The sequence below is a fragment of the Nomascus leucogenys genome, chromosome 22a, assembly GCF_006542625.1.
Source record: "Nomascus leucogenys isolate Asia chromosome 22a, Asia_NLE_v1, whole genome shotgun sequence".
Lineage (NCBI taxonomy): Eukaryota > Metazoa > Chordata > Mammalia > Primates > Hylobatidae > Nomascus > Nomascus leucogenys.
The window spans coordinates 82,237,973-82,262,396 of NC_044402.1; positions in this window are offsets into that span (position 1 = coordinate 82,237,973).

The window sequence follows — 24,424 nt, forward strand, 5'->3', positions numbered from 1 at the left end:
CTAACATTGCTAAATGTGGCCAGGAGAATCTGTCCTTTGATGAACCCAAGTGTGAGAGAGAGATCTTAGGTTTCTGGATTAAAATTCTTCCTGAGATTTGTAACCTCAAACATTTGGCCAGCTTCCTTACTGTGCATCCCCAGTTTGAAGCCCAAAGGATTCTTAGGCAGAATGGACTGGTTCATTAAGCATCTTTCCACTGGCTGTGGGTTTGAGTGCCTATGCTCTGTCCTGAAGCATCCACAACTGATTTCTACTCTTGAAGTCTGGGGGTTAGACATGAGCTGGTCCTAAACTCAGGTAGTGAACTCTGTCTGGTTTGAATCTTCCTATAGGAACAAAAACCAGTCTAGAAACTGAGTGCTGTACAATGCAGAATTGATTGGCTGCTATATCACAAGTGAAAAATGATATCTGGATGCCCTGAGATTATTTGGACCTGTGTTTTCCTTCAAAGAAAAGTAATTTTTATTTGCTTTTTAGAAATCCACTTTTGTTAAATAATAAGATATTTTTTAAAAATACAGACTATATAAAAAGAAAACTATAAACCGTAGTTCCATTGCCCAAAGATCAACATTAACAGGTCTATTAACATCCAGTCTTTTTTCTAGTTTTATTAAAGAGACGTATGTGTATGCATGTGTTTACATTAAAAATTATTTGCACCTTATTAATTGGTCCTTAGTAAATATTTGTTGAGTAAATAAAAAATTAACATTAGATTCTGACATTTTTTCAGAGGAATTTTTAAATACACAATTACAGTGTTGTCCCCATAATGAGATACACATTTCATAATAAAATTATTTACTTTGAATCCAAATGCTATCGTGAGAGTAATTTGGCACCAACAATATCACATTATTGAAAGAATATTAATGTGGTCAGTTTAGTCAGGTGTGGTTTGTTTTTTAGGACTTCTCTGATGTAATGAATATTTTACGTGTTGATGGTAATAATAATTGCTAACATGTACCGAGTGCTTAGAATACATTAGCAATCAGGAAAATTTCTCATTGCTCTCCATTTATTAACTAATTTAATGTTCAAAACAACCATAAGATTACCTACAGGTTACAGAGGAAGAAACAAAGCCTTTGAGTATAGCTACTATACTATAACAGGGCACTCTTCCAGGCATGTTATACCATGATTTCCCTTTCTGGAATTTTTATGTTAGTTAATCATTAGTCAATTTGAGTATATTTTCACTAGGTGTTACATTTAATATACTTTTGAGAGCAAGTAACAGAAAATATTATTCAAACTGGCTTAAACCAGTGGTTCTCAAACTTTAGTCTGCATCAGAATACCCTGAAGGGCATCTTAAAATACGGATTGCTGAGCGAGCTCCACCCTGAGTTTCTGATTCTACATTTCTGGGATAGGGCTTTAGATTTTGTATTTGAACAGATTCCCAGGTGAGGCTGGTGCTTCTGGTCTAGGACTATGCTTTGAGAAAACTCACTGACCTTAGTCAAGATTTATGCCTTAGGCTGGCTTAATACAATTCTATAGCTCTATTTCTCTGAATCTCTCTTAGCTATTATCTCCTCTGTGTGTCTTCCTAATCTTCAAACCGTAGCAAGAAGACTGCAGCAGTTTTAAGCCTTGAATCTATGCACACAAGTATCCAACAAAGAAGAACACAGTTATTTCAGCAATTTTTGTAAGAACAAGGAAATTTCCTTATCAATGACTTTGAAAAATTTCTTTGGGTCTTGACCTACATTAGATCATCTCTCTGTTGTTGAACAAATTCTAATGGACAGGGGAGCTCTGCTTGCTGATTGGCTTAGGCTTAGGTGGAAAAAGAACTTTTCTATTTAGTCTTCCTTTCTACTGTTAGGTTCAAAGCATGTTTTTAAAAAAGCATTTCTTTTTTCAGGCAAAATCTTCAGAATCTATCTCTGAAAAACTGTAGACTATAAAATTTTACCTTCCCAGGTCAACTTTAAAGCCAATACTTTAAGTTTACATATTAATAACAATATAACAATATTTACAATGATAGAACAAATGCATGTATTTAAACAGTGCCTTTACACATACTACTGAACAAGATTTTTCTCCTAAATACCTATCTATATCCAAAGTCTCACTGTAGTTATGAAAAGGTCATTGATTTATATAGAGTGCCTGCAAAATGCTAGGAGCCGCACTTCATTGCATTGTCCAATTTTATCCGCTTGCCAACCTTATTAGGCCATATTATTATCTATGTTTTGCAGATAAGGGCTATAAAGCATCTATACTATAATAGTACACGTCTAATTTAACTTAAATGAATATAACAATTTATTTTTCTTGAAACTATATAATGTCTACTGTGGCATAATATATAATTGTTTCAGAAATTATCTCTATGAGGTACATATAAAAAATAACCAATCTTGGGCCAGGCGTGGTGGCTCATGCCTGTAATCCCAGCACTTTGGGAGGCCGAGGCGGGTGGATCACGAGGTCAGGAGATTGAGACCATCCTGGCTAATGTGGTGAAACCCCGTCTCTACTAAAAAATACAAAAAAATTAGCCAGGTGTGGTGGTGGGCGCCTGTAGTCCCAGCTGCTCAAGAGGCTGAGGCAGGAGAATGGCATGAACCCGGGAGGCAGAGGTTGCAGTGAGCTGAGATCGTGCCACTGCACTCTAGCCTGGGCGACAGAATGAGACTCTATCTCAAAAAATAAAATAAAATAATCTTAAGGGAGTTATGCTGATGTATATTGTTTTCATATCTAGTTTAAATTTAAATGTCTATACTTAAGTATTTATTATATATAAGATATTATGTATTATGTATAAAACACACATAATATACTTATATGTTTATTTTACATATGTATACAATATGTGTGTGTGTTTACAGAGAGTGAGAAAAAAAAATCTCTTATTATAATGCCTGGCTCATAGAAAGTACCCTATAATAACGTTATATTTTTATTTAATTCAATGTAACAGCTATTTATTGGGGAATTATTAGCTATGAAGTATTGTGCAAGGAAATGAGTAAATATTAATATATACTGACATTAAATACTGTATATTAAACACCATGCCCTTTAACATAGGCTCTTCTTAATACACTCATTACAGAGGTAATTTCTCAAGCAAATTAGTCATGTAACTTGTTTCTTGATAACAGCACAGGGAGTTAAGACTGCCAAAATCAACAGCGTATTTCAAAGGCTTCCAGGTTCTCTGTAACAAAGGCTGAGTAAGCCATGACTCATAATCGGGAAACTTCTATTTGAGGGCCTGATTATCTTTCTTCATATCTGGGGTGTGGGAAAGACTGGTAGCAGTGGGCAGCAGGCTAGGGAGGAGTTCCGTTCTGTTTCCAGGGCCACAAAGGGAGTGAGAAGCACATAGTGAAAGTTCTCCAGAGTAGCTTTTTCTCTTTCAAGGGAGCCCTAGAGACACACAGAGTGATCTGAAACATATTTGGGACAATGGAGCTGTTAGAATTCATGATTTACTGCAGTATCTGGTTAAGTCCATCATGTACCATCACCCAGGAGTCAACTAGCCTCTGTCTTGCACCAAGCCACTCTGGGTTGCTTGCTGCTTCTGTCTGTGTGTTTTATTTACTTACATGGGCAGGAGGAGGGAGGAGTAGGGTTGGAGGAGGGAGGAGAAGGGTTAGGGGAGGTGTGTTTTTAAGGCTCTGTTTTGAACCTGCACATAATATAATTGAAAGAGAACGGTTTTCCAGTTGCCCAGAAATGCATCTAAATTTTGGCTATCACATACCGTTGTGTGGCCTTGGGTAATGCCTTAACATTTCTGAATCACAGTTTCCTGTTATTTAAGACAGTGACATTATCTACATAGTGGATTTGTTGTAAAAACAATTAATTAGAGTGCAAGTGAAAAAGAGCCATGGCAATGCCTGGCATGTAGTAAGCTCTCAAAAAAGAAAATAAGGAATAAAAAAATAAACCTAGTGAGTTGGTGTTATGCTAAATAACCATTATATTTAAAATGACTATGTAATTTATATCCCAAAGACGTTTTTGAGAATAAAAGGATCACTATTAATAATTAGGTCAGGGCTGGATGCAGTGGCTCTTGCCTGTAATCCCAGCACTTTGGAAGGCCGAGGTAGGCAGATCGCTTGAGCTCAGGAGTTCGAGACTAGCCTGGGAAATACAGCAAAACCTCATCTCTACAAAAAGTTTGGTGGCACACCCCTGTAGTCCCAGCTACTTGGGGCACTGAGGTGGGAGAATCCACTGGAGCCCGAGAGGCAGAGGTTTCAGTGAGCTGAGATCAAAACACTGCACTATGGCCTGGGTGAGACAGCGATATCCTGTCTCAAAAAAATAAAAATAAAAATAAAAATTAGTTCAGAACAACAGACCAAACAAGCACTGTCCTGAGCAAATCTGAAGGCATGCTCATTCTAATTATAATCATGCTGCTCTATTGATGGGGCTAAAGGTAAGAGTCAGAAGTCCTTATTTCTAGAGATCATAAATTTGCAATCATATAACTTTTCTCTAGGTTTCTCTCAGATACTTAATGGTTGTCATTAGATCATGCATACAACATAGTCTGTGATAAGTGATAGGGTAGAGAAAGGAACGTGGATGGCCCAGTTTTCTTCTTCCCCTAAACTAAAAAAAAACCTAAATCTCACTTTTTCCCCTAAACTTAAAAAAAAAAAAAAGAAAAGAAATCTCCCTCTTGCCTGAACAGCAACTGCAAGACTTAGAACCCACAAAAATACCACTTAGCTCAGACATCAGAGAAATGTCCGTGCAGTTGGTGGGCTGAGGGTAGGGAGGAGACTTTTCATAAAAGTTTGCTTTGTAATTCCATAATTTAAGCTCATGATCTGGAAAGTATTTCCTCCTTCCTTTTGTTGTGTAATCCAGGATATACTTTTATGATATACTCAATGGCATTCAAGACAATGACTAGATTCAGAGGCAGTGGAATATTGTTATATCTACTAATTTAAATTCCTATTTTATATGGCACAAAGAGTCCTGCCATTCTCCTAAAGAAACTTAAAAAATGTGGGCTAAAAAGAATAAATGTGATCATTTTAAACACTTTATATTTTGTAAAATTCCAATTTTAAAACATGGGAAAAAAGAAATACAATGTATAAAACAGATACATTAAAAATCTGGCATTATCTCTTTATTTTGAATATTGATCCTGAACTGTCTTAACTTTTGCTGTTAAATTCTGACTTTTCTAAGAAATCAAAAGGAGGCACTTTGATCCTCGATCCAAGAAATTGTCTGGGCCTTACCATTTACATTTTAGGAAAGAAGTCTAGAAAAAGTCAAGCTGAAAGGCTGTATGCTACTTCATCTGGCCACTCTCCTACTCACTAAAGTGAACCTGGGCAGATCCTTTATTGGTTCATTCATTCATTCATTTAACAGGAATTTATTATGCTCCTACTAAGTGCCATATTCCAGGCCAAATGCTGGAGATTAAAGCATGGTCATGCCATTTCCAGGCTTAAAGTCCAATGAAGCAGATGGCATTGCTGTAAAGAATTATTACTAGAAAACGAGATCAAGATTAATGATAGAGGAAGCTCAAGACACTATGAGAGCCCATAGCAGTCTATGGGTCAGGGAAGGCTCTCTGAATATGGATCTTTTTCCAGCTGAATAAGGTGAGCAGGAATTGGTCATTTTATAATAGAAATGGTGTCTAAGGCAGGAAGGACAATCTGTGAGGGAGGGGAAAAAAGAGAGAAGTTGGTGTGAGGATCTGAAAATATACACGTATGGCTAGAATGAGGGCACTCAGTCACCATGAGGCTAAAGAGGCAAGCAAGGGCCCAATTATAGAGGCTTTGAAGTCATATTAGGAGTTCAGGGTTTACCCTATTGGTGTTTCTAAACATTGAGCGATTTTATGAAGAAGGTTGACATGATCAAGTGTGCATTTTATAGAGAGAATTCTAGCTTCAGAAGATCAATTAGAGAATGACATGATGGTCAAGATCAAAATTAATAGCAATTTCTACAAAGATGTTGTCACTGGAAATGGAGAAATTTAGGAAGGAATATTAACAGGACATGGTGATTCCTGAGTAGATGGTGATGCCCCTAAATGACATGGAGAATATAAGGAGAAGAAGTGGGTTTAGAAGGTGGTGATACCCATCAAACAGTTGAATGTGAAATGTCCTTAACATATTCAAGTGAAGGTTTCCAGCAGAAAGTTGATTGTATGGGCCAAGGGCTCAGGAGGGCATGGTGAACCATATTTAGAGACTGGGGAGTCATTAGGGTATAAGTGGCCTTTGAAGCCTAGGGAGTAGATGAGACACCCTGAAGAGGGTAGGCAGAATGAGAGAAGAAGCGGGTCAAGGACAGTCTCCCAAGGAACATCAACATATAAAGGAGCAGGAAGGCCGCTCTTGTGTTTCTCTGGCCCTGAGGTTTCAAAAGGTCTTCATAACAACAGGCAGCATGTGACCGCGATCTAACTGGTGATAAGATGAAGTGTCTGATATTATGCATGGGGTTAGAGTGTCAGTCAATATCTACTGGTAGTTCTAAAACTAGATTCCAACTTGAGAAAAACATTTCTTGATGTCCCGTGGAAATGAAGAGGAGTCACAGTCTGACTATGTCACTAATGTTTCTGCAGTTTCTTTGCTTTTCTTTCCCTTCTTTGGTAATGCTCCATCCAGCACATGCTGGCCTGGCAACATTCCAGGCATAAACAGCTTAAAGACTGCTCTCAGTTTATTCTTACATAATATTCTCACTCGTATTATAGAAAAAGGAAGTTTTATGATGGGGTAGTTGGAAAATAAAGTATATGCTTAACCTAGCCATGAACTATACTTAGAAAGACCAAAAATACCTTAAGTGGTAATTCAAGACTCACTTTTCTCAAGAATCTCATAAAAAATAAGGAATGCAAAGGTCCTGATAAAAGCTTTTAAATATACACCGACAATGAAATAGATGCTCTTATTTGTCTGTTTCCAGTCTGCCTCACATCCACTTACACACACTGTCTCTTCATTCTAATAGACAAATCTTAGAATCAAGGCATACTAAATCTGAAAAGATCTCAAAAAGAGTCTCTAACTCAAGCCGTCTTCCCACTGGCCCCTTGCCTACTTTCTAGATGAGAAACATAAGATGCTAGAATGATAACACTAAGAACTTTTACACGTTGCTGTATATGTAAATAATAATGTTTACATTCAAGAGAAAATAAGTTAATCACATTGGTTAATATCCTCAGCTCTTGGAATTGACTATCTGGGTTTGACCTTGGGCAAATTACTTAACCTCTCATTTCCTTAGTTTTTGCACCTATAAAATTAGTTAATGATAGTATCTATTCACAGACGTTGGGAGATAATTCTCCACAGGTTTCTCACATTTCTGCCTGTCTTGAGTGCAGAAACACTGACAATTCTTGTTTCAGACTATATTTTAAAAGATGTTAGTATAGTAAACTGCCTTGAAAAATACATATAGTATTTTCCTCCAGAGCAAACGGCAGGTGTGCTGACTGTCTAGCATAATAAAGATAATATCTCCCTCTGGAGCAAAGGTGAGCATACTTCCTGCCTTTTTGAAATATTTGAGTTCCCTAATCTAAGGATTTCAGTCATGTAAGAGTACCATCTCCAAATGTAGGCGTCATCTGGCCCTCAGAGAATTGGTACAAATGGTGGTACTCTATTATTCTTAATGTGAATACAAGTTGAGCATCCCTAATCCCAAAATTCAAAATCCAAAATGCTCCAAAATCTGAAATGTTTGGAGTACCGACATACCACCGCATCTGGGAAATAGCACACCTGACCTCATGTGATGAGCCACAGTCAAAACGCAGGAAGAACTTTTGTTTCATGCACAAGTATTTTAGAAAATATTTTATAAAATTACCAGTTACCTTCAGGCGATGTGTATAAGGTATATGAGACTTTGGTCCCATTCTCAAGATGTCTCCTTACATACATCCAGATATTCCAAAATCTGAAAAATCCCAAATCTGAAACACTTCTTGTCCCAAGATAAGAGATAATCAACCTGTAATGAAGTCCTCTGTCTCTGACCCAGAGTCGCATATCTTTTGTCAGGATCCATGCATTTGTGACAAGCTAGCATGTTAGCTTACAAGTATGATAAAATCTCAGACTCTTCACAGTTCTTGGCAATGGATTTTGGTTAAGAAATCAGTAAATAAACATAAAGAGCTTAGAAGAGTATTTGACACAAAGCAACTAAAGAACAGTTACATCAGTCCTACCCCTTCAGCAAGCCACTCACCAACAGCCTCATTCTAACTGTATGCTCTTGGGTAGAATGTGACATTTTTAAAAAATATATAATACATTTTCTTATTTCCCTCTCTCCAACTCTCCCTGCCTCACCCATTTGAATATCATGTTTTCAATTGTGGGAAGGTTAAAAATCAATATGTAGTGTGACCAATGTTTGAGTGACAGTGTTTCTAAAAAAATTCACTTTTCTCCATTATCGTCAACTCATTTTGTTATTTCTCTTTCTGATTCACTACATCAGCTCTTTTAAAACACTGGTGACTTTTTTCCTGATGTGTGTTCTATGCTATTTTCAGAGTTCTGTTTTCTATCTGTAAGCCTGTCAAACACAGTAGTTCCATCTTTTAAAAATAATGTTTCACCTTTTCTTTTCTTCTATACTATAACTCATACTTTTGAAAAATCAGCATGACCTTTTTCATTCTTGATCAACACTTAACATAACAGCCTCCCTGAAGCAAAAGGAAGTAACTAGAAGAGGCAATATGCTGAATGATCAGGATGTGGGGCCTAAATCTTGGCTTATACTCAGCTGGTGTGCTTGACCACCTACTTTATGTAAGTTTAGAGATTTCAAAATCCCCCATGTCTCCAGATCTTTTGAACACTGATTTGCCATGATCTTTGGTCATTATCAGTTTAGATAGATAGGGGCCTTGTCTTTAGCTGGCCACTGTTAAAACACCATAGTCAAGGATGATTATTATTAGAAGATTATTATTATCAACTAAAGCTCCAAGAACATGAGCATTTTACTGTGCAGGGAGAAAACAGGGAGTAAGGGAAGAGTGTCCGGAGTGAGATCTGTACCTGGGCAGAACACAGGAGGACATGATACTAGAGAGGTCTAGAATTTGGCAATGTATGGGAACTTGGAAGACTTTATTTATTTCCTTATGTGTCCATCAATAGGGAAACTACTTGAAGGATGAAAATGCTAAGAGGTAGACTCTGCTTTTAAAGTACTTCTAGTCTAGCTGGGGAAATTAAGCCCACACAACCTAGGTAGAACACTGCATGTAATTATACTTGTGGTATAGACATAACTATACATATTGACAAGACTATTGACTTTATACAGGACTCTTAAGACTTCAGAGAACGGAGACATTCTTAACTCAGGATTATTGACAGCTTTCTCCGGAAATGGCAATGAAAAATTAAAGAGGAGAAAGGAGAGTGGTCAAAGAAAGGAACAGCAATGTACGCTCTGCCCGTACAGGGGTTGTGTGGGAGCAGTTACCAAAAGATGAGTCAAAACAGTTTCCAGCACAATTTGGCTTTGAGCTGGGGACACCTTAGAAGGGAGACTTGGAGTTTGTGTGTGGCCATGACTCATACAAAACTCCGTCATTCAATTCCTATATTTGTAAAAACAAATTAAATGGAATTTGCTTGTTACTTTCCTAATTTGTGATGTGTTTGGCTCCATTAGGTTATAGCAGGCATTACCTGAAAGCATCTATTATATGGCAATTTTGGCACGGTATTAAGGACTGAATTAATAGAACCCTATAAGCCATATTTTTGCCCTGTAGATGATTATAATATTGTTACCAGATATACTAAGGAAACACTGATAATGGGAATATCATTAGCACATTCTTTGTAAGATGACTGGAAATGAGTGGCCTGTGCTGTAATACTATGCTTTCAGTTACTCTGTCCTTATTCCTCAGCCTTCTCTTCTCTACGTTCTTATTTCTTCTCAAACTTGCCGGGTAAATCTTGGCAGAAAGTTTAGCAAGCTATATCTAGCAGATAGTAAAAGAATCACATTTCAGGATGTGGGAAATCCTGCATTTGGCCTTTCTGGATCTTGAAGAGATACTGCTTTAAGGACTGAAGGCCAGCTCTCCTCTTGGAAAAATTTGGCAGATAATTGCCAATGATATGTACATTACAACAGGATCAGAGTTTTCAGAGTGAATCCAATTGGTGAGAAGGAATATTTCAAAAGAATAAAAACTAAATAATTTAGGGAATTTAGACCCACTCCTAATGCTTCAAATAGCAGCTTTATTTTTCCCTCAGAGAAGTCATTGCCAAAATGGACATATAGAAAAACCAACGGTTAATTAAAAAAACCCATTAGCTTGAATCATGAAGAAATAATTATAAGAACCAGGGCTTGTTCCTCTCAATTTTGACCTTTTGTTTTACTGTTCAATGTAGAATTTTTGATAACCTTTGGATTCAGTACAGTGAAGATTTATCTTGCATAGTGAACTCTATAAAGAACAGACTTGACTTGGAAATAACTTACTGGCTTAAAAAGAGTCACTTACAATTTCTTTGGCAGTAAATAAGGCATAATGCTATTGCTTATGGTTTTCGTTAGCTGGGTTTTTTTTCCTGGTGAAAAGAGATGTTGAATAAGAATTTCTTTCCTACAAAAGCTTTGGTATTACTAACATAATTGACTAGGATTTGAAATTCTATGAAAACAAATGCCCTTTCACCAGTTCTTGTTTTGAATATGTGTATTCATTTAGTGCTTACTTGAGGATTTAGGATCTTGTTCACTATTGTTCTTTAGGATAACTTTGAAGAAAATATTGTTGTATGAAACCATGGATGGTATTAACATAGCTAATATCCTGGATGTTTTATGAATACTTTTATGAATCCTGATATTTTATGAATACAAAAGCTTCATTGAAAATACTTTTTCCATTTTATTTTCTTAAGTAGAATTTTCTATATTGAAAAGTATAAGACTAAAAAGATCAGAGTGCCATAATAAGAGAGAAGGATGACCATATAAAGTGTTGGAAGAGGTTCAGTAGGTATTTTCTCTAGACATTAAGGACATATGTGCTAGACAGTTCCTGGAACATAGTTAGAGCTTTGATGTATTGTTTTTGGTTGATTGATATACTAAGGAAATGGTTGCCCTTCACTGTCAGAAGTGAACATAGGATGTGAAAAGTAAATAAAGCCTGAAAGGGTAGCTTATACTGTATCATTTTAAATTCTTTCTGTCTCTGGGCACCACACTTCCCCACAGCTTGTTTTACAAAGGCCTATAGTATGGCGAAGATTCAGGAGGAATGAATAATAGGGCCTCTGACCAGGGGAAAAGAGAAAAGAAAGATCTGAAATGAAGGTGGGGCTCTGAATTAAAAGCAAAAGTATACTTTTGAGGAAGGTGGTATAATCTCTGATTTAAGAAATCTGTAGTACTAAAGGGGGAAAAATATATCAGAGAAGTAGAACTGGAAACTGGGGCTTTGGATCCAAATTGTACACATCATTGGCTTCTCCAATATCAGCTATGTGTTCCCAGCTCATGGCAGGGAAGAGCCCTGAGGGATTCTCATCATTACTTCCTCACCTTGGGGTAGCTTGAACTCTGAGGAGATAAAGCAGGGACTGTTTCCTGATGCTGTATATCCCTAAACTCTTTGATTGTTTTTTTTTTTTCAGTCCCCTGATGGGGTAATTAGTAATAGTAATTCCTAGCTACCCCAAAACTAGGAACACAGCCTAATTCCTTTTGCAAAAAAAAAGATTCTAATGCCAGCCTCATAATTAATGGGATATCTAAAATGTGGGCTAATGGCCTCTGTGTGTTTCAATTTCCTCTTTTAATAAACAATATCTACTGATATCCTGTGTTAAGATTAACGATATACAACACTTTTAGAGGAATAAGGCATGAGATTTGTATCTGAGTTACTAGTGCACTTTATTTTGTGCTTAGCATGGGAAGAGCCTCAGACAAGGTACCTGTGTGGAATTCTGATGCATCTGCCATTAGAAAAGTAAATCTTCAGGATTTGTTCTTGTATTTATTTGTGGGAGGGCATTGAGGACGGTCAGATAGTGCAGGAAATAGAAAAGGGACCAAATAAAGTGAAATGGCTATGAAGAAGACCAAAGGGTACCTTTCTTATATGATTCACTTAAACCTCATCTAGGAATGTGCTTTTGTTTTCTACATTGAAATAAAACAGATGTTTAAAGGGATTCTTTCTTATAGCATATTTATGTCAGTGTCACTTCTTTTATTTACCTACAAACTCCTTGAGAACAGAAGCCATGTCTCATATTTTCTACTCTTACAAGATACATCATAGAGACATTCACTCATAAACATCTAGTGTGTGAATATGAGCTGCTTATTTTGCCAGTTGCTATATGGAAATAAATCTCTAGTCACATGCTATGTAATGATAGTGGTGGGCACAGATAATAAAAGGGGACTAGATAAATGGGTCAGCAGACTGTGGTTTCCATTTCCAAAAAGTGCTTTGAATGGTCAAGGGAAATTTATTTATTTATTGAGACGGAGTCTCACTGTGTCACCAGGCCTGGGGTATAGCGTTGCCACCTCAGCTCACTGCAACATTCGTTTCCAGGGTTCACGTGATTCTCCTGCCTTAGGCTCCCAGAGAGCTGGGATTACAGATGTGTACAACCATGCCTAGCTAATTTTTGTATTTTTATTGGAGACGGGCTTTCACCATGTTGGCCAGGCTGGTCTCGAACTCCCGACCTCAGGTGATCCACCCACCTCGGCTTCCCAAAGTGCTGGAATTACAGGCATGAGCGACCATGCCGTGCTGGTAAGGGAAAAATTTTAAGAACTGCTAAAGTTTCATCATTTATATATGGTCATCATTCAAATTTCTGTGCTTTTTTGTTTGTTTTTAATTAGGGCCCGCTGTCATTTCCAAAATATATGTTCCTCAACAACTGACTCTGTTTCATCATCTTTAGGACAAAGAATACCAGCTCTCTTTAAAGCAGTGTTTTGAAATACAGTTTGGGAGGTAAATATAGATGTAAAATTGTATCTCCTAGTTCAAAGAGAACTGTTGAAAGAAAGGTAGCTGCTTTGTTTTTCTAGAATGTCAGTGTCACTATCTTTACAGCTCCTTTTGAGAAACGCTAATTTGTGAAAGGAACGCTTCTCAGAAGGTAAAGTTGATGGTGTAAATTCTTATGCCTGTTGTGTTCTGAGGAATATAATTAATGGGAAGACAATGAGAGGCTGAATACAGCCTTGTTAAACTTCTTCACAGAGCCAGTGAAATGATTCTGAATTGAGCTTTCAAAGTCTGAAAGAAGAAAGTGTAGTATGCTTTAGACAGAAAGCCACAAGGTGATTGGGAAAATGCGAGATACGAGCAGGTGTTATGGTAGCATTCTAGTGAAGTTTCCAAACTTTCAGAATAAGCAAGGTCCCTTCCCACACTGATAAACACATACTTGTAGATGGCATTCCACTCTTTGAGGCAGATTTAAATAGTATGTTCGTTTATTATTGTCTGGAAAGGGATGCCAGTGAAAAACTTGCTAATTTGGTCCATTTCAAGAAATCAAACCTAAACTTGTTGCTGTCAATCATTTTTTGATAGATTTAATAATGAAACCACTTTGTGGGCAGATCTTAAGACATGGAAACTGTCATTTGCACTATGGAGAAGTTTCAAGAAAAAAAGCAGCTATGGTTAAAAATCAACAAAGAACTGCAAACTTCAGGACCTAGATTTCTTTAAACCTGTATAACTTATTACTTTTGAGTTTCTTGAGGGGAGGGGGAATTTGGGATTTTATCCTTCTCTTGTTATCATTGGTCCTTCCATCTCACCTCATTGCTACTAGGAAAATTACATGGTCAGGATGGGTGTAGTGGCTTACCCCTGTAATCCCAGCACTTCGGAAGGCTGAAAAGCGGGAGGATTGCTTGAGCCCTTGAGTTTGAGCCCAGCCTGGGCAACATAAGGAGAACTCTCTCTCTGAAAAAAATTTAACAATAAAAATTAAGCTGGAAGCAAGATGCTGCATACCTATAGTCCCAGCTACTGGGAAAGCTGAGGTGGGAGGATTACTTGAGCTCAGGAAGCTGAGGCTGCAATGAGCTATCATCATGCCACTGCGCTCCAGGCTGGGTGACCGAGCAAGACCCTATCTCAAAATAAAATAAAAAATAACATGGTCACATGATATTAATGATAGTTATGTAGAGTTTCCTTTGAGGACATTTAACTTTGAGGCAAAATTGAGGTTGAGTTATATGACTCAAGATGGAGATAGGGAGAAGGTTGGTGGCAGTGAGAATATTGCTATTAGAAAACAAGTGGGGGAGACCAGCTCGAATCTGAGAAATACCCCGGGGACAGGCCTTGCCAAGGCCACAGAACTATTTCCAATGGCAGGAGCTGGAGCTGAGGTCATCTACACAGCTACTGACTGGTTAGTGGGTGGGTACTGGGTAGGAAGGGAGGTGTCTTGGTCTCTCATTTAAAGCTTCTGTGTCAGGAGATTTCATAAAAGAATATTTTCCTGAAGGAAATTACTGCTGCTATATACATAGTACTCTGTGAAACAAAGATACTGAGTAATTATTATTTCAGTGAATAAGAGAGTGAATGAATAGAGATTTTTCCCCCCATGGAAGTTCTTTTCTATTAGGATAAGTTTATATAGTCCATCCAAATGTATCCTAATTTATCTATTAGGATAAATGTATACAGTCAATCCATATACATACATGTAGAACGTAACAAATATTTTTATTGACTTTCTACATGCTATATTATATTGTCTAGGGGTGTTATATGGATAACACTACAAAGGGAAAATATATTGAGTTTTAAATCAGTGATTTAAAAGCAGGATTTTACAAATACTAGTAACAGTCATAACTTTCATTTGAGTGCTTATCAAGTCTCACACTGCTGAGTCTTGTACATGTATCATGTCTTTTTGTGTTCACAGAAAAAAAAACCAATGAGGTCAGTATAAGCATCCCCCTTTTACACAGGAAACAGACTGAGATTGCTGAGCCATATGCTGAAAACTGCACAGCTAGTAAGGGACAGAGCAAGGGGTTACATTCAGAGAGGTCAGACTCCAAGTCACATCATCTTTTTAAAAAGTTGTACTAATTTATGGGGTACTTGTGTAATTTTGTTACATGCACAGATTGCATAGTGATTAAGCTAGGGCTTGGTTATCTATCACTTACATGATGTACATTTTACCCATTAACCAGTTTCTCATCATCCTCCCTGCTCCAAGCCTCTCACCATTCTGAGTCTCCATTATCTATAATTCTACTCTATGTCCACGTGAATACTTTTTAGTACCAATTTTTGAGAACATGTGACATTTGTCTTTCTGTGCCTGACTTGTTTTACTTAAGATAATGACCTTCAGTTCCATCTTTGTTGCTGCAAAGACATGATTTCACTTTTTATGGCTGAATAGTGTTCCATTGTGTGTATGTGTGTGGTGTATACACACATACATATATACATATACACATACTTTACACAGGAAACAGACACTCAGATTATTAAAGCATACACTGAAAATTGCACAGCTAGTAAGGGACAGAGAAAGGGGTTACATTCAGAGTAGTCCGATTCCAAGATATGTGGGTGTATGTGTGTATACACCACACAGATATACACACACACACACACACACGTATATTTCTGAGTCTCACTCTGTCATCCAGGCTGGAACGCAGTGGCACAAACATTGCTCACTGCAGCCTTGACTTCCTTGGCTCAAGCAATCCTATTGTGTAGCCAGGACTACAGGTGCATGACACTATGACCAGCTAATTTTTTTTTATTTTTTCAAGAGAGAGGTTTTCACCATATTCCCCAGGCTGGTCTCGAGTTCCTGGCCACAAGCAATCCTCTACCTTGGCCTCACAAAGTACTGGGATTACAGGCATGAGTCACCATGCCTGGCCTCCATTACATATATACATACACAACACCACATTTTCTCTCTCTTCATCTTGCAATAGACATTTAGGTTTGATTCCATATATTCTATTGTGAATAGTGCTGCAACTGCAGGTATCTTTTTGATATATTTATTTCTTTTTCCTTTTGGAAGATGCTCAGTAGTGGAATTACCAGATCAAATGGTAGTTCTATTTTATTTTAGTTCTTTGAGAAATCTCCATACTATTTTCCATACAGGTTGTACTAATTTACATTCCCATCCATAATTTAACAGTTCATTTTATCCACATCCTCATTAACATTTCTTATTTTTTGACTTTTTAGTAATACTCATTCCAACTGAGGTAAGATGATATCTCATTGTGGTTTTGATTTGGGTTTTCCTGATGGTTAGTGATCATGAGTATTTTTTCACAGACCTGTTGGCCTTTTGTATGTCCTCTTTTTGAAAAATGTCTATTCATGTTCTTTGCCCACTTTTTAATGGAATTGGTTTGTTGTTGTTGGTGTTGTTGTTATTGAGTTCCTTGTATATTCTGGATATTAGTCCCCTGTTGGATGTGTGCAAATATTTTCTCCCATTCAACAGGTAGTCTCTTCACTCTGTTATTTCTTTTTCTGTGCAAAAGCTTAAGTCCCATTTGCTTATTTTTGTTTCTGTTGTCTGTGTTTTTAAGGCCTTAGTCATAAATTCTTTGCCTAGACCAGTGTCCAGACGAGTTTTCTGTAGGTTTTCTTCTCCTAATTTTATAGTTTTGGGTTTTACATTTAAGTCTTTAATCCATCTTGAGTTGATTTTTGTATATGGTGAGTTAGGGGTCCAGTTTCATTTTTCTGCATGTGGCTGTCTAATTTTCTCAGCACCATTTATTGAAGAGGGCATTCTTCCCCCAGGGTATGTTCTTCTTGGCTTTGTCGAAGATCAGTTGACTATAAATATGACAAGGTATACATTCTTAAATCTAAATTATCTTATAAATAGTCAATGAATATTTTAAATTTTTTTTGACATGTAGGCCTATTTAAGAATACAAAAAAGCTATAGTTCTCTCCCCAAGACTAAATATACATATGTACGTTGACATGTAATTTCCAGGTATATGGACATACATACTGCCACCCCTCCCATTATGAACTCCATGTTATTCATATAAATACCAGCCTTAAGAAGGCAGAAAATCTACAAAATTATGTTGAGAAATGGAAAGAAATATGAAAATTACAATAAAAAGATTTCTGAAGCCCTCACTACAGAAATAAATATTAAGAGGAAAATTCAGGGGCACTGAATTTGAGAGTAGTTGCATGTTCAAACATGGAATTTGCTGCACCAATACTTCAAACACCTACAAATCTTTCCTACTCACAGTTTTAAACTGCATAAGGTTTCTTCTCCCTTTGTTCCTTTCACCTTCTTCTGTAATCCTGTACACGCCCCTTGTCTCCTTGATTCTTGGAATCCTCAAGTATTTAGTGCCTACTACACATCAGGCACTCTTCTGAGTGTTTGTGATATACCAGCAAAAAGAAAAAAGGAAAAACAGAGGGACAGAAAATCACTGTCTTCCTGGAGTTTATATTTTAGTGGGAAGACAAATGGTAAAAAGAAATCTACAAAAGAAAATATATATTATGTTAGAAAGTGATAAATGCTATGGGGAAAACATTGGGCAAATTAGGGCTAGAAGAATGACAGGCTGCAATTTAAAAGAGGATGGTCCAGGATAGCCTCATTGAGAAGGGCATATTTAGGCAAAAATTTGAAGGCATTAACCCTGTGACTTTTGGAGAGAACACTGTTCTAGACAGAGGGCACAGCCAGTGTCTAAGTCCAAGGCAGGAGGGTGCTTGATGTGTTTCAGGTACAGTGTGGAGGGTGTGGAGCCACATGGAGTGAGTGAAGAGGTAGAACTAGGAGATGAGGTCACAGAGGTAAGGGGTGGAGCAGAACATACAGGGTCAAGGTGGCCTTATAAGGTCTTTGATGTTTACACTGAGAAAAACGGAAAATCAATGTAGATTTTGAGCAGAGTGGCATAATCTGACATAGGATTTAAATGAATCAGTCTAGCTGCTGTATTAAGAAGACCGCAGCAGGCAAGGGTAGAAGTTACAAAATCAGTTAGGAGGTTTTTAATAACCTGGGTGAGGAAGAGTGATAGATCGTAAGTAGAATTGAGTAGTTGAATTCTGCATATATTTTGTCATAAAAGGTTTTACTACTGTATGTTTCTCTCTATGCACTGCTTTAGCTGCATCCCACAAATTGATTTGTTATGCCTTAATTTCATTCAGTTCAAAACGATTTCTAATTTCCCTTGTAATTTCCTCTTTTGACAAATGGATTACTTAGAAATAATTAGTTTTATTTTCTAATATTTGGAGACTTTCTAGATGTTTTTTGAGAGGTCTCAAACATTTTACATTATTTCAATTAATTTAAGTGTATTCATGTATTAAGATTTGTTGTATGACCCAGAAGATGGTCATTCTTAATAAATGTTCCATAATAAGTTGAAAAAACATGTGTACTCAACAACTGGTGAAGTGTTCTCTCTATATAAGCTCAAACTGACAGATAATGTTGTTCAGGTCTTCTATATCCTTAATGATTTTCTTTCTTTTTGTCCTATCAATTCCTGCAAGAATAGTGTTGAAATCTCCAACCACAATTGTGGATTTGCCTTATTTTTATCAAGTTTTGCTTCATGTATTTTTAAGTCCTTTTGCTAAATGCCTACACATGTTGAATTTTCTTGGAGAACCAATCCCTTTATCATTATGTAATATCTCTATCCCTGGTAAATTTCATTGAGTCCTACTTCAGTTATTAATATAGCTACTCTCGTTTTCTTTTGTTTAGTTTTAATGGTGTATCTTTTCCCATCTCTTTACTTTGTACTTATGTCTTATATTTAAAATAAATTTCTCACAGATAGTGTACAGTTGGATCTTGCTTTAAAAAAATCTAATTTGACAATATGTATCTGAAATTGATGTGTTTATATTGTTTACATTTAATTATTTATGGTTTGATTCAACTACCATCTTACTAGCTTTTCCTAATGTTCCATCTGTTCTTAGTTTCTTTTCTCCTATTTTTATTTTCACCTTCTTTTGGATTTTTTTAAAATTCTGTTTTATTCCTACCATGTGCATATTAGATACACCTTTCTATAAATATTTTAGTTATTTCTGTATGTTTTAAAATATACATGTTTAATTAATCAGGATATATCTTAAAATAATACTACTTCATATGTAGTATAAGAACCTTAAAACAGTATATATCCAATTCCTTCCTCCCAACTTTGGTGCAATTTTTTTTTTTTTTGAGACAGTGTCTCACTGTTGTTGCCCAGGCTGGAGTGCAATGGCATGGTCTCTGCTCACTGCAACCTCTGCCTCCTGGGTTCAAGCAATTCTCCTGCCTCAGTTTCCTGAGTAGCTGGAATTGCAGGTGCCCGCCACCATGCCTGGCTAATTTTTTGTATTTTTAGTAGAGACAGGGTTTCATCATATTGGCCAGGCTGGTCTCAAACTCCTGACCTTGTGATCCATCTTCCTCAGCCTCCCAAAGTGCTGGGATTACAGGCGTGAGCCACCACACCTGGCCATGTTTTACTTTTACATTTGCAACAAACATATAATGCATTACTACTGTTTTTGCTTTAGATAATCAATTATTTTTGAGAGCAAATTAAAGTAAGAAAATTTTCTATTACTTTGATTTATTTAATTTCCAGCACTGTTCATTTCTTTATATAGATCCAGGTTTATGGCTGGTCTAATATTCGTTTCGACTAAGAACTTCCTAAATTTGAAATTTTAAATGCAGACCCTAAGAGATTTCCAGACATATTAGGTACAGCCATGGAAGGAAAAGCCAGAGATGACCCCAGAGTTTATAATAGAGGTGATGATAAATCACAATGATCACAGCAAATAATTAAAATAATTATTTAAGAGGGGATACTGGTATAAAAACAAATTCAGCTCTAAAAGAGGAAAACCACTTGATACACCAAATATATTTTGTAATCTAGATATTTGGTATGAATTTTTCTACACCTCAAAGTTCAAATTTCAATGACCTATAGAAGTTCAAGGCTTTTCATAATTCCCAAGGAGGTGGAGGAGGGATTAGATACTGTGTATGACTCCCATATCGACAGATGCCTAAATCTTCTCCTCCACCTCAGTCTGGATAAAAAACTCAGTCCCTTCACTGGTTTCAACAAGAAATCTTCTCTCCTGTTATGCTAAAGCCCTATTAACCTCGGTAGGGAAGGCACCAGGTTCAAGAGGCCTAAGAGACCCGCAGCCAGCAAAGGAGACGTGGGGCTTTATTAGAGGCTCAGGAAAGAGCCCAGTGGTGGCAGCCTGGACAGGAGAACCTCCTTACATACAGAAATGTTCCAGTGGCAATGAGCTAGACAAGATATCTGCCTTACTTACAGTCTAGTGGCAGCCGGCTGGACAACATAACTGCATGGCCCAGTGGTAGCAGGCTAGTCAGGAAAATAGCAACCACTTGCAAACAGCATGCAGTTGATACAGCATTTTCACTTAACACCCTCCACCTGATGACCTCCACTTGGCAACCTTCATTTAATCCAGAACTCAGGGCTTCAATCCCCTCTACAGCCTGTGTTCCACAGGATGGGCCAGGACTCAGATGTTTATCATAAAGAACAAATGTCTGAGTTGGCCACTTCCGGATTCCCGAGCTCAGAAAACACATTCAGATGTGACTGTCCTACAGGTTCATTCTAAGGGTATGCTTAAGTTACTGCTATCAGGTGCATTTACCCTACATCCTCCCCACGCTCCACCCCTCCCTACACATTTTTCAGTTTTTCTTAACTCATTTTCATTCCCTCTTGTGATCTTCCTTCCCTTGCTATGAAATTGCTTCCTGTGAGTTCCAAATTCTTTCCCTTATTTTAGGCAGAATATGTATCTCCTACACTCAGCATTATATAGACAACCCCTTAAGGAGGTTATCAGAATAAAGAAGGCAGGCCAGACATGGTGGCTCACAACTGTAATCCCAGCACTTTGAGAGGTTCAGGCAAGAGGATCACTAGAGGCCAGGAGTTTGAGACCAGCCTGGGCAACATAGTGAGACCCCCATTTCTACAAAAAAATAAAAAAAATAAATGGAGTTATGATTGCACGACTGCACTCCAACCTGGACCACAAAGCAAGACCCTGTTTCTAAAAAGATAAATAAATAAAGGAGGCATCAGGATCTTCCTTTTTTGGAGATTCAGCTTTATAAATATACCCTACTGGCACAGGTAAAATTTCCTAGGGATTTGCATGCAGGAGTTTACTAGAAGTGCTTTTGAAAGCTGTATCTGTGAAGGTGCAAGAAAAACAACACAGGGCAGATGCAGAAGTGAAATGAGGTGTGGCTGAAACATTTGCCTTACCCAATGCCACAGAGACTTTGCAAGGCTGAAATGCTCCTACAAAGATGTCCTTCATTACGGAATCAATCATTGGATATAGGCTGCCCCAAAGAATTGGGGTGTAGATTTGGGCAAGGCAGCTTCCTTCAGCTGAGAGCACAGAGTTGGACACAGCTGCTAGTTGTCAGAGCCAATATCCCAGACATCTGGAGTGTGCGCTGATCATGAAGGGGATCTGGGAGATATTCAAATGTATCCACCGCAATCCAGCCTGTGCCACTCCACTCCACTAGCCTCATATAGTATGTTCCCCCCACAAGGGAACAACACTTCCAAAATTGTAATTTGTCTCCTACTTACAATTCTGGAAAAGTTTTAAGATGAAGTTTAGTGGGACAAGCTATAATGTCAGCCCTTCCCCCATCTCCCTCCTTCCTCCCAACCCCTTGCCATTATCCTACCCCCACCTCTACCCCTCCAGCTATTCTCTAGATTGCACCTGATGTTTATAGTCTCTCTCATCTACTAACCCCATCTACTAGATTCCTCTCACCCTTAACTATCTTTTCTGTTCATCTTGGTTACTTACCTGGTGGGGTGACTCAGACCCTTCTCCCTGAGGGGGTCTGGGCCCCTAGTTGCTGTGCCTTTCTCAGGGTTAACTTCTGCATGTGTCCCTTTACCACCAAAATTGGTCAGGAGAATACCAAGAGCCCTCCTCCCTCTCTCCCAACAGATCACCTGAGTACCTTCATCTTCAGTCCTCCCCCTACCATGAATTCCATTTGCCTGTTAAATATTCTCCTCCTGCTCCACTTGGAAAGATCCCATTAGTAACTATTATGAGAAAGTATTTCTCATAATCTAAAAGGATTTCCATTTACTGCCTTTATGTTATTACTTCAACCTGGAATTTCCCTCCTATTCCATCACCCCGAACCCTCCATCATTATTTTTATGATCCAACTCAAATCTTTCAGGAAGTGAGACATTAATAAATTGAGTCTCCATGAAGAAACTCCTGTCAAAAATAGATCTTCCCTCCTCTGAATGCCGTGAAATCTTTAATGTTAGAGCTCACATCTTACTATCTTTATATCACTGCACAAAGCACACAGCAGGTGCATAAAGTTGGATGAATAAATGTCTTAACACCTTACGCTTGGAACACACAGCCTTGTATTATATTTTGGAGTCATTTATCTGTCCTGTAAGTTAAAAATCTCCTTGAAGTCAGAGACCAGGTCACAATTTTGATTTTTATCACATCTTGCAAAGTGTCTTTACATCCAGTTAGAACCAGTTAACGTGTTAAAAGAATTACTGTTAACCCAGGACACATGAGAAGAGAAGCTGACGTATGCCGTAATTACAGGAATAGATTCTGTCTATCCTATAGGGTTTTCTGCAGGTGCAGTGGCCATTTAGAAGTGTCCTGAATCGAGGCTTTGGGGACAAACTTTTGTTCTCTGCATTGCCTAGGCATTGGATGTGCTCTGTGTGCCAGGGCGAACTGATAGCCTTAGGTGAGACAGCTTCCTTCACCTAAGGGCAAGTCCTAAAGTAGGACACAGCTGTGAGCCCTCAGCATCCAAAATTCCAGTCAACTAGGATAGTGACTACCTTGATTCTAGAAGGGGATCTGGGTGGCACACAACAGCATTAAATATAGCATCCCTGAGTGGGAAAAACACAGACACTTGTCATGTTTCATGAAGAATCCTCTTCTTGAGGCATGGGGGGAAAGACAACATGGAATTTACCTGTAGCACCCAAGCCTCAACCTCCTCCTCTGAGCCCAAATAAGTCCCTATTCTCTTTGGGGATTTGGACTAGCCCTTGAGGTATTGATCTCTGGCTCTGCTCTATCACTTGGATAAGGGGAAGTTTTCTCCTCCTTACCTGCGCAGTGCTTGTCTTCATACTAGTACTGTCACTGCGTCAGCCTAATCAGGAGGCATCTCCTTACATTAGTAAGATATCCCATGATATGTGAATTGCCAGGGGCTATACAATTGTTCCTAAAGATCATAGCAGTAGAAAATATGGGGCCTGAAAAAATACAATTCTCTTCAGTATATTCTACCATCTTCTACTCTCAGAATAAAGGCTTACTTCTGGGTTAATGACACCTACATACAGGGAAGGTGCATCAGCCTCTGTTCTTCTTAGCCACTAATTGGATGATCTCTGCCTCCTACAAAAAGGGTCCAGAATATCTATGGGGCGTTTTGCTTGCAAGGATGACCTATCTACTTGGTTCCTCCTTGTTTTTTACTTCAATTTCCAGATAGCTATGGAAAGTCTCCCATAGCAAGTGTCATTTCCTAGAAAATACTGATATTTTCTATAACCAAATTTGGAGAGGGGAAGGAAAGACACTTTCATTTCATCTGGCAACTCTATACACTTTCCTGAATGTGCACCACACAAATGGGAACCACCTAAATGTGATTTGTACTTGGATGGTCACAGGTGTTCTCTCTGCAGTCAGATCTCATAAACTAAAAGTAAATTAATGAACCTAGTCTCTCCCTAGGACTTCCCATTTTTTCTGGATTTCGGGCCAGAGCAGAGGTTAGAGAAAATTTCCTGGGGCCCTACTTGCAGGGAAGTTAATTGACTGGGAAGGCTGTTAAACCAGCATCATCATCATCATCTTCAATTTTCAAGTCTCAACTGAAACCTTCAGTTCAACTCTGCCATTTGGTTTGGTTGCATAAAAACATCGGTCATCCTTTTCTCTTCTCTTCTTGTGTAAAGATTTGCTAACAAGGATAATTTAGATCTCCCATGAGTTTTAAAGCTTCTCTTATAATGCCTTACTGTATATTGCTCTTGTAATAACATGCTTCAGCTGAACCTGATTTTCCAAACTGTTCAATAGCACCTTGTCATATGGCTTATTGCAAAATACTCTAGTATCAACACACATCCAGGGAGCTTTTCTCCTTCCTGTTGGTACATGGTGGGCAAGTGGATTTACAAGTTCCAGCAATTTGTC